Consider the following 14,330-nt stretch of genomic DNA (forward strand, 5'->3'; position numbering starts at 1 on the left):
GGCCAGATGTGAGAGGACTCAAGGAGAAGGGGGAGAATGCTAACCACTGAGAGACCAATGACAGATTTCTGCAAAAAAAAAGGCAACTTAAATGTTTTATTCAACCTAAATACAGCAAAATATTCCAGTAGAAACAGTGCTAATGAAAATAAATACACAGGAAAGATTAAAATAAAAAGCTAGAGACAGTGATTATGACAAAACATTTACTACGTGCTGGTCAGCTGAGAACCTTGAAGAGAGAAGGGAAGTATCCCTTTTAATTCTCAGCCTTGGAGTATGTTATACTGTAAGAAATGATTACCAACAACCTGCGATTTGAGTCAGACCTTTGAGTGTAGTAGCCTAAGACTAAATTTCAATGGGAAGTTTGATTTTCCTGATAACTACAAACATTTTTTTACTTGATGCCCAAAGCTTGTAATTAAATTCATCCTATGAGAGAAACACATTGCTGGATAATTAGAAAGCGATTTCCACATGGGAAACAAAACTTTCTCCTTTACTATGCTGCTTGCAGCAAAGTGAAAACCTAACTTACAGTGTATTTTATAAGCTCTCATATTCTGTCAGGACTGAAAGACAGGAAAGAATTAAGTTGTATTTCATATGCCATACATGTAAAGCAACTCTTTGAACTCTGCACAAAAGACAAGCTTTTTAGCCTCTGTTGTAAAACTCTGTGCACGTCTATTACACAGATGGCAATATATTACAAGTTGCTCAGCAGGTAAACCCAAACTTTTACATTCTTAGTGCTCCTATTCCATATATATTTTGCACAGAATGTGTAGGATACAGAATGACACTTCAGGCAATGAAATTGCTTATTCATGTTTAGCAGCTCTCTGAAATTTTCCCCCTCTGGAATCTCGCCACCACCACAGCTCTGTTTTTACTGCACGCTAAGAGCAAAACATGCTTTTGTGCAAGAAACTTCTTTCATGAAACAATTTTTCAAATATCAAAAGACAATTACTGTGGTTGGAGGTTATTTTTCACAGTTTTCATCTCCCTGGAATACAAGTTCCTCACACAGATGCGTCATCTCTAAAACAAACAGCACTGAAGCAGCTTTTCATGTAAATAGACCTGTTATTCTGGACCAGGGAAGCTAAATACTCAAGTTCACAGCCTCACACAGGAACTGGTACTTGGTGGAGGAAAAGAGGAAGGAAAAACAAAACAAAACCCCACAAACCACATACGAAAATACAGATCTGGTTAACATTCTGCTCTAACATTAATGACTGATGGCTTAGGTGGGGATTTGCTAGAGGTCTCAGTAGAGTAATGCTGTTATAAAGAGGGATGTGTCAGAACCAGTGGCTTATTAGGGCTCTTCCATCGATTCCACCCAAACCCCAGCCCTGCTCCTCTGTTCTGCAAAACAACTTCCCAAGGCATTGGGTGGATAAGCTTTTGAAAGACAAAGCCTTTAAAATAGATACAGAGAGAATTACGGAAATCACAAAAGGAGCAGCAAGGAAAAACAGAGTGGGGAGAAGAGTGGAAAACCCCATAACTTCATTGCCAAGCTCCGTCACACCTGCAATTGGCAACTAAGAGCCTCTGTCACTGTAGGTTCAAAGGCAGTCATCTCCTCCCAATGCTATCCATCTCTCCTTCAAAGGCAACACAGCACTAAAGGATGCAAAGCATTCACTCCAAGACGATCATCTTCATACACTGTAAAAGACTGTTAAAACCTGACAACATCTCCATGTTCTCAACAAGTGCGTCCCTCAGGACTCAAATCTGTGTTTTAACAGCTTTGTAAATGTATATTTTAAGACACAAAGTCAATCCCCGCAAACGCTTAGAAAACAGAACTGTACCACATGCAACTGACGCTTGTGCTGGTTCATTGTTTGAACTCCTGTTTTGTGAAACCAAGAAATATTCAAGCCTGCATAACTGGAAATTCATGATAGCTCTGCAATTGCTCAGCTAGACTTTAGATTTGAATATCTTATCTAAACGAGCTCTAACGAATTCAGAAGAATGAGCTGATTAGACAGATTTAAAAAAATGAGAGAAAAATGTCTGAAAACAGCATTAGTGGTCCCTTCCTGTACCTTAATGCAACCACTTAGCAGTGGTGATAGAACAAGAAATCAATATAAAGAAGTACCAAAGGATGTTATTTTTGTTCTGGAAGGCATGGGCAGACTTGCAGCCTGCTTTTTGCTTGCTTCAAAAGGAGATGACGATGGTTTTGAAAGGGCAGAAGAAAGGGTAAGAAAGTCAAGAGGTTCCAGAAATCTGCCAAGTAAAAGCGGAGGACGGAGTATATCCTCTGGAGAATTAGTTGGGAATCTGATGAAGGCTGCAAGACCAGAGGAGAGTGTTGTGGTTTAAATCCAGCTGGCAACCAAGTACCACGCAACCACTCACTCACTGCTCCAACCCCCAGTGGGATGGGGAGGAGAATCACAGAAAGATAAAGTCCATTGATTGAGATAAGAACAGTTTAATAATGGAAACAAAGTAAAATATAGCAATAACGAAGAAAACTAACAAAAAGAAAGAGAGAGGAATAAAACCTCAGAGAGACAAGTGATGCACAACACAATTGCTCACTACCTGCTGAGTGATGCCCAGCCCAACCCCAGCAATGATGAGCCTCTCACAGCCAACTGCCCCCAGTTTATATACTGGGCATGACATTCTGTAGTATGGAAGATCATACACAGAATGGTTTGGGTTGGAAGGGACCTTAAAGATCAGCTAATTTCAAGCCCCCTGCCACAGGGACCAACGTGTATAGTTTCCAGAAGGATGTGCTCTATGATCTTGCCAGGCAACGAGGTGACACTGACTGGTCTGTTGCTCCCCCAGGTCTTCCTTCCCCCCCCCCTTCCCTTTTAAAAATGGGGGTTATATTTCCCCTTGTCCAGTCAGCGGGAACTTCACCAGACTGCCACAACTTTTCAAATGATAGATAATAGCTTGGCACCTATACACATCAGTTCCCGCAGGACCTGTGAATGCATCTTACCAGGTCTCACAGATTCGTACACTTGATGGTCTCAAACCTGATCTTCCCCTGCAGTAGGCAGTTCCTTATTCTCTCAGTTGCTGGGGCAGTGATTCTGGAGCTCTTGACAGTGAAGACCGAGGCAAAAAAGTAACTGAGTACCTCAGCCTTTGCCATGTGCCTGGTAGCCGGGTCTCCCATTTCCTTCCAGAGGGGGCCCACATTTTCCCTTGTCTTCCTTTTATCCCCACTGTACCCTCTGGATAGTTTGGATCAACTGTTCTGGCTGTGCTCCCACCTAGCTTCTTGTGCCCCTCCTCACCAGCAGAGCATGAGAGACTGAAAAGTCCTTATCAGGGTAAACACTGCTCAGCAACAGCTAAAACATCAGTGTGTTATCAGCATTATTCTCACACTAAATCAAAAACACAGCACTGTACCAGCTAATGGGAAGCAAACTAACTCTATCCCAGCTGAAAGTGGGACACAGAGCTACAATCATTTAAATTCTCATGACAAGAGGTCCAACACCATCATTAGCTTTAAAAATAGCTTATGCCTTCGCACAATTTTTACCTATAAGCAAGTAGAGGCTGCAGCAGCAGCTCATGCATTAGTAGGGTAACAATCTACATTAAAACACAATGATCTTTCTATGACTACCTGTACTATTATTATTTTTAATCCCCATTTTTAATCAAGCAGACAAGGCTTGTCAAATGCAGTAACTCCTTACTGATGTGCTTAGTGCTGTCTCTCTCCATCTCTATGTAATATAGGTCTGCCACCCTATATTGCTCCCTCACACTTTTTTTTCCTCTAGCTCTTACACTGTGTTTTAACCTCTTGCAGAGGCTGTTTCCCAGTCCACGGCTTAGTCTGGTGGCTGGGGCCAGGCAAGCACAGCCATCTCTGCTGTAGCTGGAGCAAATGAGAGGCTGCAGAGGTAACCACTGCGTAAACTGTGCTTTCTGAATGGCACATAAGTCAGAATTGAGTAAAATATTAGAAAACCTGCCCAAATCTTTCTCAAAGGCTTTTCTGCTTAGACCTGCTAAAGAGGCAGAGAAAAACCCGCACAAAACCAGACCTGATGGACTAGCAGCTTATTTTCCATCACTGTATCGCATGCCAGTGAAAAGAGAAAGTTACAAACTGTGCTGCAAGCAAAGATACTTTCCCCATTAATGAGCCTTTATGCATGGAGTAAGTTCAGTAAGACAGTAAGACTAGTGCAAAGCTTAACAATACGCAAAAAGGGAACTGAGTGACAAAGGGAACTGAGGGACAAATACATGATGCAAGCATGACCCTAACTTAGGACAAAGAGCTGAGAGCTTGCACCAGTTCACAGGGTCTGTGACCAGCTGAGAGCACCCTCTCCATGCCAGTACTGCAGAAGAGAAACGAGCCACCAACCTAGCCACCAAACCCTAACATCTGCTATCCTGCAACCCACATAAGCATACACATAAAAATGCAAGCACAACTATCAAGGTGTTCTTCAAAGCTAAATCCCAATTCCTGTGCCTCTACCAACATTTTCCTGCAGCTACCACTTGAGGTCTTGCTCAAAAGCATGCGAGCAGCCACGTGAATGAACTGAACATGTAGATGCTTTTGGTAAGTACACATGCCATGCACCCAAACTAGCATGCTAATTGAACTTAAGCATGCAAAAAGGTTTCTCGAGTTTCTTTTTCCAAAGGGCAGGGCAATGGTAAGCACTGGAGAACATCAACCTCCTAACAGGTTAAAGGTTTAATTATTGTTATTTAAGTCAAAGGTTCTCCCTACTGTTTGGCTAGGAGATAATTCTAAAAATAACAATGCAAAACATCAGCATTTCTAAAAGCCACCCAGGAGCAGGAGGTAATCCTTCAGGAAAAGGTTAACAGAAGCTTTCTGATTAAATTATGCACATAGAATTATCACATCCAAGGGGAAGCCTATAAAGATTGGTCTGCAGTTTCCCAAGTCTACATCATTACGAATGAAACCAAACCTGAGGACACAGGACCAGCTCAAGAACTAGACCTTTACATTCAGACCCCTGTGTTGACAATTGATAAAGTAGAGGCAAATGTACAAGTAAATTTCTTTTGCTTACTTCTAAGAGCTTCAAGACCTGATTAGATCTTCCAGACCTCTACCTGAATACAGATACTGTGTTTTTACCTCAGCAGGGGCAGAGGAGCTCCTCCACCAAGCTGCGGTTTGCTCCAAGCTCACAACCATATGGCATCTAAGGGAAGAAGGTGTTTTCCTACAATCAGCAGTTGCTAAGGACTCCTGAGCCTACAAAGGCACAGCAGAAATGCTGCCTTAATCTGAAATGTTTCCCAGCAAGTTTGTAACAGCATAAAGGGGCAAAAAAATAAAAAAAGGAAAAAGAAAAAAGAAGTGCTTATGCACTTGATTAGCTAAACATATGGCCTAAAACCATAAGATGCTTTGAGGTGTATTTGGGTTAGTAGGCTAAACCACATTATTTGGCAAATTATTATGTGTTCGTTTTCATCTAACATCCTTAAGAACCATAAGAGCAACAGAAACATCCATCAGCATACATATGCCTTAAAAGCTGGAGCATTACCTGAAATCAAAACCACAGCCTTTTTGAAACCAAGCCTAAGTTTTACAGCAGACAGCCTAAACTTAAGTGTAGGAAGAAAGCAACAACCCTCGAGTCACAGCAGAGACAGACAGCAAGAAAAAAAAAGTTTTCCAAGGGTCACAGAGGGAGAGGAGTGCTTCCAAGGGACAACAGAAGAGGAACAGTCAGTATTCAAAATGCTGACCCAGTGTCTCAAGGGTATAGGCTCAAAGAGCAGGGCAGAACGTGAAAATGCAGGAAAAAAGGTTTATTCCATGTTTGTAACACATCTGCACAAGCAAGCTGTGTTCGTGCAACTCAGTGTATTCAGTCATCGCCCAAAGCACCTCACTTGGCAGGCAAATGTTCAGTATGAAGCTTTGACACGGAGATCAATTAAACACAAACAAGTTTAGCATAAATACAAGTTCATGGAAAGTGTTTCTATTTCTACCTGCTCAGTATACTGTTGGTCATCCACAAAGCTATCATTAATGAAGCACAACCTCTACCGCTGGTAACGCTTTAATAAGGACATGCAAAATACCCAGATGAAAAGGGATGCTGAGAGACCAACTCTTAATTCACAGCACCATGTTCAGCATAAGCAGCATGATTCATTTGTTCTTGGAGAAGTAACGATTACACTTAGCAGCATGCATCTGTAAAATCTCTACACCTGGTAAGAGAATTTATTAGACTGCCATTGTGCTTTCTAAATGCTTGATGCTTTGTGTTTCACGTGAGTCAACCATTTCATCGAGGAAATGAAATAACTCTCCAACGCACTGAATGCACAGGAAAGCATTTACCGACCACATACTTTGGAAAAGTTTGCTCTTGTGCTCTTATTTACCCTGTTAGATCATGTGTCCTAAATGCCAAAACACAAATAGAGAAACCAAGGCAATAAATTTTAGGAGATTAATTTCATTAAGCGGGTCTAGGGAAAGCCACTGCATAGAGTCCACAGCAACTCAGTTGTCTCCATAGCAGGATTAGAAGCGACATTTATTTGATTTGTCAATCAAAAAAAATCAATCCAGATGGTTGTTTGCAGTACCTTTATTAAACAGAAATGTAACTGCTGTCCTGCCAGACGCAGGGTACAGGCTATGGTGCCCTCAGGAACCCGGTTAAAAAACACTTCTATCAATCAGCACTTAAGAAATCCACGGATGTTAGCCTAACCAATGCCCTCTTAACCGTACTGGTGCAATACCAAATTTAAACAGTGTTAGGAAAGGCCAGAGCAAAGCAATTAAAACTGCAGATAAGTTTTTAAACACACTAACTTCCATACAATTCACTGATTATCCTTTTCATTTGTCCTTGTGTGTCATCTTCCATACAGGGAAAAAGTGTTTCCAAAGCTAGCACGCATAAACAATATTTGAGGAATCTTCTGCATTTTTTGTATCTCTTAAGAATCACAAAACAAATTAGCAACTATACTGCGTATGACAAGACAGCCACAGATTACAAGGATTACTGTCACTTTTGTAAATGTCTGGATGCACACAGAGAAGTGTGCTCTGACTAGCATGCAGTAAGCATCAATTTCTTAAGTCTGTTATAGTCAAACAGCTTTCAAAAGCATATGTTGCATCCTGGAAGAACATCATTTTGTACGTTGCAAAAACAGGAAAACAAAAGCATTACTGAGAAGAGCTGAGGCTAACAGCCCCCAAAGTATTTCTATGTTTAAGCAGTTTTATAGATCTCACCCTACACAACTAAATTCAGACATGGCAGTGAAAGGAAGTTATGAAAAATTAAGAGGATAAAATGAGCAAGTTGTTCAGTTTTATGCAGAGGAGGTTACAGCAAACAGCATCATCACCTATACATCCCTTCACAACCTATATGAGTTGCTGCCAAATCTAAGTGAAGCTTTAACAGCTTTGAACAGGCAACAGAGTTTGCTTGTGACCCATCTCAACGCAGTGTGCCACTCATGGGAGTAAAAGCAAGCCAAGAAATAATAGGTAGAAGTATTTGTGGCTCTGCTCCTCAGCAGTTAAAAAGCATTCCATCCCTGCCTCTGAACTCAGAGAACGAACCCTTCCCTTCATGTCTGGAATAAAATAAACAACAAACATGCCTCCAAGAGCATGTTTGCTCCCAAATTCCTTCCAAGTCTGAAGGAATCTCTACGGCATGACCCATCCCAGGAAATGACTGTGCATGGGAGCTCTGGCTTCTTGCTGCCACAGCAGGAACCCCTGGTCAGGCAGTGAGCAGAGCACTGCCTAAGCCACCTCCTGTGCTGGTGGCAAGGTGACACCCAAAATACCACTGAGCCCACCCTCGCACCCAACTGCTGGCTTGCTTCACCACACCACTCCTGCTGTTGGGCAGCAGCAGGCAGGAGCAAGGATGAATGCTGAAGGTGACATTCTTTTAGTGCTAGCTCCAAGAGGGACAGAGAGGCAACAAGACACAGAAACATGATGCTGTTTTAACGTGAGACCACATAGAATTTCTGTTTCTCTCCCCAGTATTTGTCTTAGATGGTGTTAACTGGGAGACGTGCTTTGTCTGCGCCATGGAGCGAGGACTGCTGAGATCACTAGAAGACAGGCAGAGATGAGCACTGTAACCTTGTAAGTACCACCACCTTGCTCTGTATGGGTGTCTTTTTTCCCGACCTCAGCAGGAACAGAAGCTTTTGATGTTGCAATGTTTGCTGCCCCAAAATAAGGGAGGTAAAGGAACGAGGTCAGCTCAGTACTTGAGAGTATTTAACCAATTACCAACTGAATGTCACTTACATTCCCTTTGGGAATATGCTTCCCAAGGGGCAGATCTGGATTGCTCTCACTGCCAGCCTTTCCACTTGTGGCTGTCAGACTTGAGTGCTCCATCAGCCTGAAATCTTGTAACATTGCTAGCTCCACCATCATTCCAAAAACCTGAATCCTCAAACATATTTCAAAAATCTGCTCCCAGCAAGTCACAAAAGAATGAGCAATTACAGGTGCTGCCCAGAGACACCTAATGGATTTGGGGCATTATTTCCAATCTAGGTTTTTGTTTTGATCATTAATCTTATCGTCTCTAAGTTAATTCCTCTTGTAAACAGCATAAAATGAAGGTCAGCAGGGAAAGAGGAGATTAGACTTTAGAATTCAAAATATTTTAATTCCGAGTGCACTAAAAGCAAGGAATACAACAAGAGGGAATTCTTGCTGAGAAAGTAAAGACAACATCAACTTACTAAAAATACTGCAGTAAGTATACCCACAGACTGGTTAGACAGTACACAGAATCATGGAATGGTTTAGGTTGGAAGGGACCTTAAAGATCATCTAGTTCCAACCTCCCTGCCATGGGCAGGGACACCTTCCACTAGACCCAGTTGCCCCAAGCCCCATCCAGCCTGGCCTTGAACACTGCCAGGGATGAGGCAGCCACAGCTTCTCTGGGCAACCTGTTCCAGCGCCTCTCCATCCTCTAGTAAACAGGACAGTAAATAACTTCCTCCTAATATCTAATCTAAATCTCCCCTCTGTCAGTTTTAAGCTATTCCTCCTTGTCCTATCCCTACATGCCCTCGTAAAAAGTCTAAATAGACTAAGTATCCTTAATGATGCTATATTTATATACCAAATACATATGAGTTTTAGTCAAAGCCACTCCATTTGATCAGCTGCTGGTATGAAAAGGTTACTAAATCACACAAAGTGCAGTTGCTTTTTAGAAAGCACAGCGAGGCAAACAGACTGAAGCCAGATCTTTTCCCAGCTTGCAAGACAAAGCTACGTTTCCTGCTAATTTCATTGCTGCTCCCTCTGGTTACATCTGAATTTGAATGCATTTAGGATTTGAATGCTAAAATACAGGAGAGTAACAATAAATTCACATAGCTACTTATGGATAAAAACCACAAAGAAGTCCCTACGGGCTTCCACCAGGCATTACATATGTAATGTGTACCTTGTGAGAAATTCAGTAAAATCCAGCAAAAGTCTGGCATGTCTTTTAGCATCCCTGACCCATTTCAACTGGCACGAGGGTAAACCCACTCTTAACTTCAGCAAACTCAGCACAGTAGTCCTTTCCATCTGCTCCTTAGTTCACGTAAAGCTGGAAAGTGATCTCCACTGAGCTGATCCCAGCTATCTCCAGGTACCGTAAGTTTCCAAGGGAAAGCCTCACTCTGTGCATGCAAGTGGAGCTCCCTCCCAGCCACAGTAAATGCCTTGGCTACTCACTGTTCTGAAAACAGACTAAGTCTACTGCACTTGAAATAACTGAATGTTTCCAAAAGAAACTCCAGGTTTTGTTGCTAAACAGCATCAGACGATCATGAGCGCACGGGCTTACTCTCCCTGACGCAGTTTCAACTTCCGTTAGCAGCAGTGAGGACAGGGTCTTTACCTCTAGCTACTGAGGTTTCTAACAGCAAAGAAAAAGTCGCACCGTTAGCCCACATCTATAAAACTTCACAGCTGCAAAACCCTCCACCCAGCCGGGGCCAGCAGCGATAACTTTAAGCCAACCGCTTATGGTGAGTCCGTGGCCGCGACAGGTCCTGGCAGAGCAACCTGGCCCAAAACTCCAGCTAAAGGCTGTGCCACCACGGGAGACGCCTGCACGCTTGCCCTCTGGTTTCAGCTGCAGGGCGTGTTTCCATTTACACAGAGCGGTTTCAGACTTCCTGACAGGAAGGAAGCATCCTAACTGCAGTTATGCCCCTGCCTTGTTTTCCCTGGCCATTGCTAGCAGCCGGCTGAACGCTTTGCTCCCGTTTTTCCCCGTGGTACTGAATCCCAGATCACCCGATATCACCCAGAGCACTGTGAGAATACAAATCAGCAGTTCGGGGCACTGCCGTTCAACCATGGCTGGGACACTGAGCAGGCAGCACAGCCAGATGCTAGAGGGAGAAACGCCTTTTGCTGTCTGCCAGGAGCCCTTCTTTCTGAGGAAGCCAAGGTGTTAACTATTCCTCTCCAGGTCTGGCAAACTGCCCTTTTGTCTGCAGGTTCCGAGCACGGATCGGTGCCGGAAAGCTCTCTCCAGAGTCGGATCCTTAGCTGCTGCATCCCTGGGAACCAGGAAGGGAGAGACGAGGGCAGAAAAGCAGCCAGCATAGGCAGGGAAGGAGAAAACAAACTGCCCAAGACGATACTCTGCATAGCATTGCCAGCTTCTAATGCTGCGGATGCCCAAGGGGTCCCAGGAGATGGAAGAGATAAAAGCAAAGTCATAAAGTTTTTAAGAAAGTCCATGCACACACATCTGACACAGTGACACATTTCTACCACATGCTCTTCCTTTTCTACTTCTTTTTAAATGCTTGTACCCTTTAGGCATTTAGATTTTAAAAAGGCAGGGCACCTTTTAGATGCGCTATCAAGGCACTAGTTTAACGTGGCGTCCGCCCTGTCCCACAGACCAACCCGGGAATTAACCCTTCCAGCAGCTCCATTTCCAACCCGGTAACGCTGTCAGGGGCGGTGAGCAAAGAGCAGGGGCAGACGAGGCAGGGGAGACGGAGCAGCAGCAGCCACCGCCGCCTTCGCCCCGGGCCCTCCCGCTGCCACCCAGCCCCATTCCCGGGGTCCACATACGATGGGGGATAAACCGGGTCAGGGCTGCGCTGTCTGGAGCCGTAGCAGCACTCAGCCCTCTCCGGGGAGGCAGCGTACGACCGTTTCCTCGCCCTCAAACGCTGCCGGGGGGTGGGGAGACAGGACGGGTTATCCCCCTTCCAGCGCATATTATTCCTCCCGACTCCGTTCCCCACCACGGCGGAAAGAACCGCGGTCGCGCAGGGAAGCAGTAGCCATGGCAATGCGGGATTGCATCATGCACTTAACTAACTGCACCGGGGAAAAACGCTACCGGAGACACCCCCGGCCATCCCGCCGCCCCGGCTCTCCATCCCTCCCCCAGACCAGCCGAACGGGGGACGGAGCACCGCTATTGCGCTTACTGCGCGCCCCACGGCTCCCATCCGGTACCTTCCCGCCTCCATCTCCTCCAGCTTTACCCTCCGTCCCACCCGGGGACCGCGGCCCTACCTGCGGCTGCAGCGGCGGCTCTGAGGGAGGCGGGAGGGCGCCGCCCGGCTCAGTCACGCTGCGGCGCCGCGGGGCCGGGGCGGAGCGGGGCGGTGGACGGGAGGAGGCTCCGCCCCCCGAGCTGGCCGTGGGCTGACCGTGACGTCAGAGTGGTGCGGGGGACTAACGGGCGGTGGCAGAGGGGGACGCTGTGACGTCACGGCCGCTCAGGGCCAATCGGTGAGAGGGGACGGGGCCGGAAGGGGGCGCGGGCGCGGGCGCGGGCTCCCAGTCGCGGCCCGAAGGGGGTCGTCGCCTGGATGCGTGGAGCGACGGTTGAGCGGCTCTTGGTTGTGTAGGGGTCGGCTATCCCTGCCCAGGCGGCGGAAGCTGGAGGCTCCGGTGAAAAACAATATGGGATCGTGTAATTAAAGACTATCTTAATGAGATGAGCCGCAGGACTAAATTAAGGGTCACAGGGATAGGTGGTTTGTCTGTTTCCCCCTGTGTTTTGAGTAATGGGATTCACGACATCATAGTGTTTTAAATATAAGCTCTGGTTGCAGGAAACATGCAGGATTTTAACTCGGTTATAGAATAAACCCCCTGGTTTTGTTGCGTGATTTAGATGCGTATGCTGAACCCGTCCCCACAGTGTCAGATGTCCGAGGAAGGAACCTCAAGGCATTCTCTTTGGCTCCTCTCCAGTGGCCAGGATGCTCAACAAAGGAGGAAAGGTCCCCTCTAAATGCTCCAGGCCCTTCATTACCTCTGAGAGATCCTAACAAAGTAATAGTGAGGGTGCTTTGGTGTTGGTATGGCCAATGGGGAGAAAGCAGTTTGTTTCTTTCCTTCTCACATACTCTCTCATGATGGAAGATGACCTTTTAGTTTTTTTTTTTCCCCTAAGAGTTTGTTCCATCTCTTCGCTCATTAAATGAAAATGATACATAAATAAAGAGCAGCTTTGCTTTGCAAAGGAGAGAAGTCAAGCAGCAATTTGCATGGGGTTTGTTCAAGATCAAGTGTCTTCACTCCATAGGAAGCAATTTTAGAGAGTTCGAGTTAAGAGTCTCCCAGAACCTCCTCTGTGGCTATAGAAGGTGAAGTCATCCAGGCTAATTGTGCCAACTCAGTATCCAGTGGCTTCTCCAGCTAGGAACATGCTGGTCCCATGTCCATGGCCGTTTAGCTGAACCAGTGTGTTGCAACCTCACCTCACCTGATTGAGGCTCAGTGTGCAAACAGTCCCCAGAGGTGATGCTGGGCCATACATGGGCTACATGATACTGCAGCGTGTTTGCACAGTGGGGTCAGAAACAATCTCACATAAAGTCTTACTGGGACAAGAAAAAAAAATCTCTCTCCAAAGCATACATCAAGGCTATTCCATAGTTTTTTGTTTAATCTTACATCTTTATTGGAGTAAGATGTTAATAGGAATGCTTTTTGGTTTGGGTTGTGGGTGTTTTCACTTTAAAGCCTGAGCCTCCATTTCCCTTTCTCTTTGAAAGACCAAAACCTGTACGACTTTTGAGCATATGATTTGAGGCTTTGTAGCAGTTTTCAGTAAGGCATGAGCACTCACAGCTGTCCTTGCCTATGGGCTTTAACACTTTGGATAAAAAATCCGAAAGCCAGCACAACTCTCCTTTCTGAAAGCCCTTTGCCCAAGTTTGTGTTTTGGATGTTTTCGAGGCATCCCCTCTTGTTTGAGGGGAGTCAGGCAACCTTGCTTTTGCCAAAATTAATGGAGCAAGGTGCAAGTCCTGTTTTTTCTTACTTGAGCTAAAATGTCATGAGCTTACTGAAACGTGACCAGTGTTAGGCTTTTCACATCTGTAAATCTGAACGTGACATTTCAATGTGCTTTAAATAAAGTTGCTTTCCAATGGGTGTACACATTTGTTTCCATGGTTTATTGATGAGAGATGATTGCACTGAATGTTACTTTCACAGCCAAAACAGCTTTCTAAATCTGGAAGATGCTTAAATAATTAAGACTCAATCTGGTGGTTTAAAAATAAGAACCATTTGCAACTTTAGATGCAAAAAGGGATGGAGTGGGGTATAGGGAGAGGCAGGTGGTAGCAGGGAAGTGAGCAGCATCCAGAGTAGGAGAGGGAGGTGCTACTGCCTGGTACCCACGCTGTCTCCCAAGCCTGCCAGAGGTTGGCACGCACCCATTTTGGCTCCCTCCACTTGATCTTCTTGCTTGGTGGTGGGCTTTAATAAGGCTCTGTATGTGCAGAGGGTCGAGCAGCTGGCACTGAAGAAGGGGGAAACAGCTGCCGATGGGGAAAGGATGAAGTTGGGGTGTGGGGGGTAGGGGGTGGCACTTGGGCTTTGTCAGTCCAGCTCCAGCATGAGACTTCCTGCCCGCCTGCTGAGTTGCTGGTTCTTCCCTCCCATGGCCTCTCCAAAGTGCTCATGCTGCTATCAGTCACAGAACAAGAGCAAGGTCACGCTGTGGGAACTGTAATTTCAGAATTAACCGTTTGGGAGAACTAAGCAAATAATGCCAAATGTTCTGGCACTAAAGGTTTGGCGTTTGATGAGGGGTAGGGGCTGGCCAGTGTCATTCTGGGGCACATATGTACTGAGCCCCAGCATTGTACCTGCCCTCTTGGAGCATCTGTAAGTTTGCCAGAAGTGAAGACATTGCCATTAATCTCTCCACCAAACCATGATGAAGTTGCTGCTGGTATGTTTGCTCCAGATGGGCTTCAGAGACCTCGTTATC

The 14,330-nt window shown here is 45.4% G+C and overlaps 1 protein-coding gene across 1 annotated transcript in view; it reads right to left on the reverse strand.

Annotated features, from left to right (window-relative positions):
- ELOVL5 (ELOVL fatty acid elongase 5) overlaps positions 1 to 11,698 on the reverse strand; it is a 39,102-nt gene extending 27,404 nt beyond the window's left edge. Inside the window, exon 1 of the mRNA XM_057414004.1 lies at positions 11,609 to 11,698. The gene's annotated coding sequence lies outside the window, so the exon portion shown is untranslated. The remainder of the gene's footprint in view (positions 1 to 11,608) is intronic.
- Positions 11,699 to 14,330: the final 2,632 nt, after the last annotated feature.

The sequence above is a fragment of the Pezoporus wallicus genome, unplaced genomic scaffold (assembly GCF_028554395.1).
Source record: "Pezoporus wallicus isolate ANWC-B61680 ecotype Strahan unplaced genomic scaffold, APGP_CSIRO_Pwel_v1 contig_6428, whole genome shotgun sequence".
Taxonomy (NCBI): domain Eukaryota; kingdom Metazoa; phylum Chordata; class Aves; order Psittaciformes; family Psittacidae; genus Pezoporus; species Pezoporus wallicus.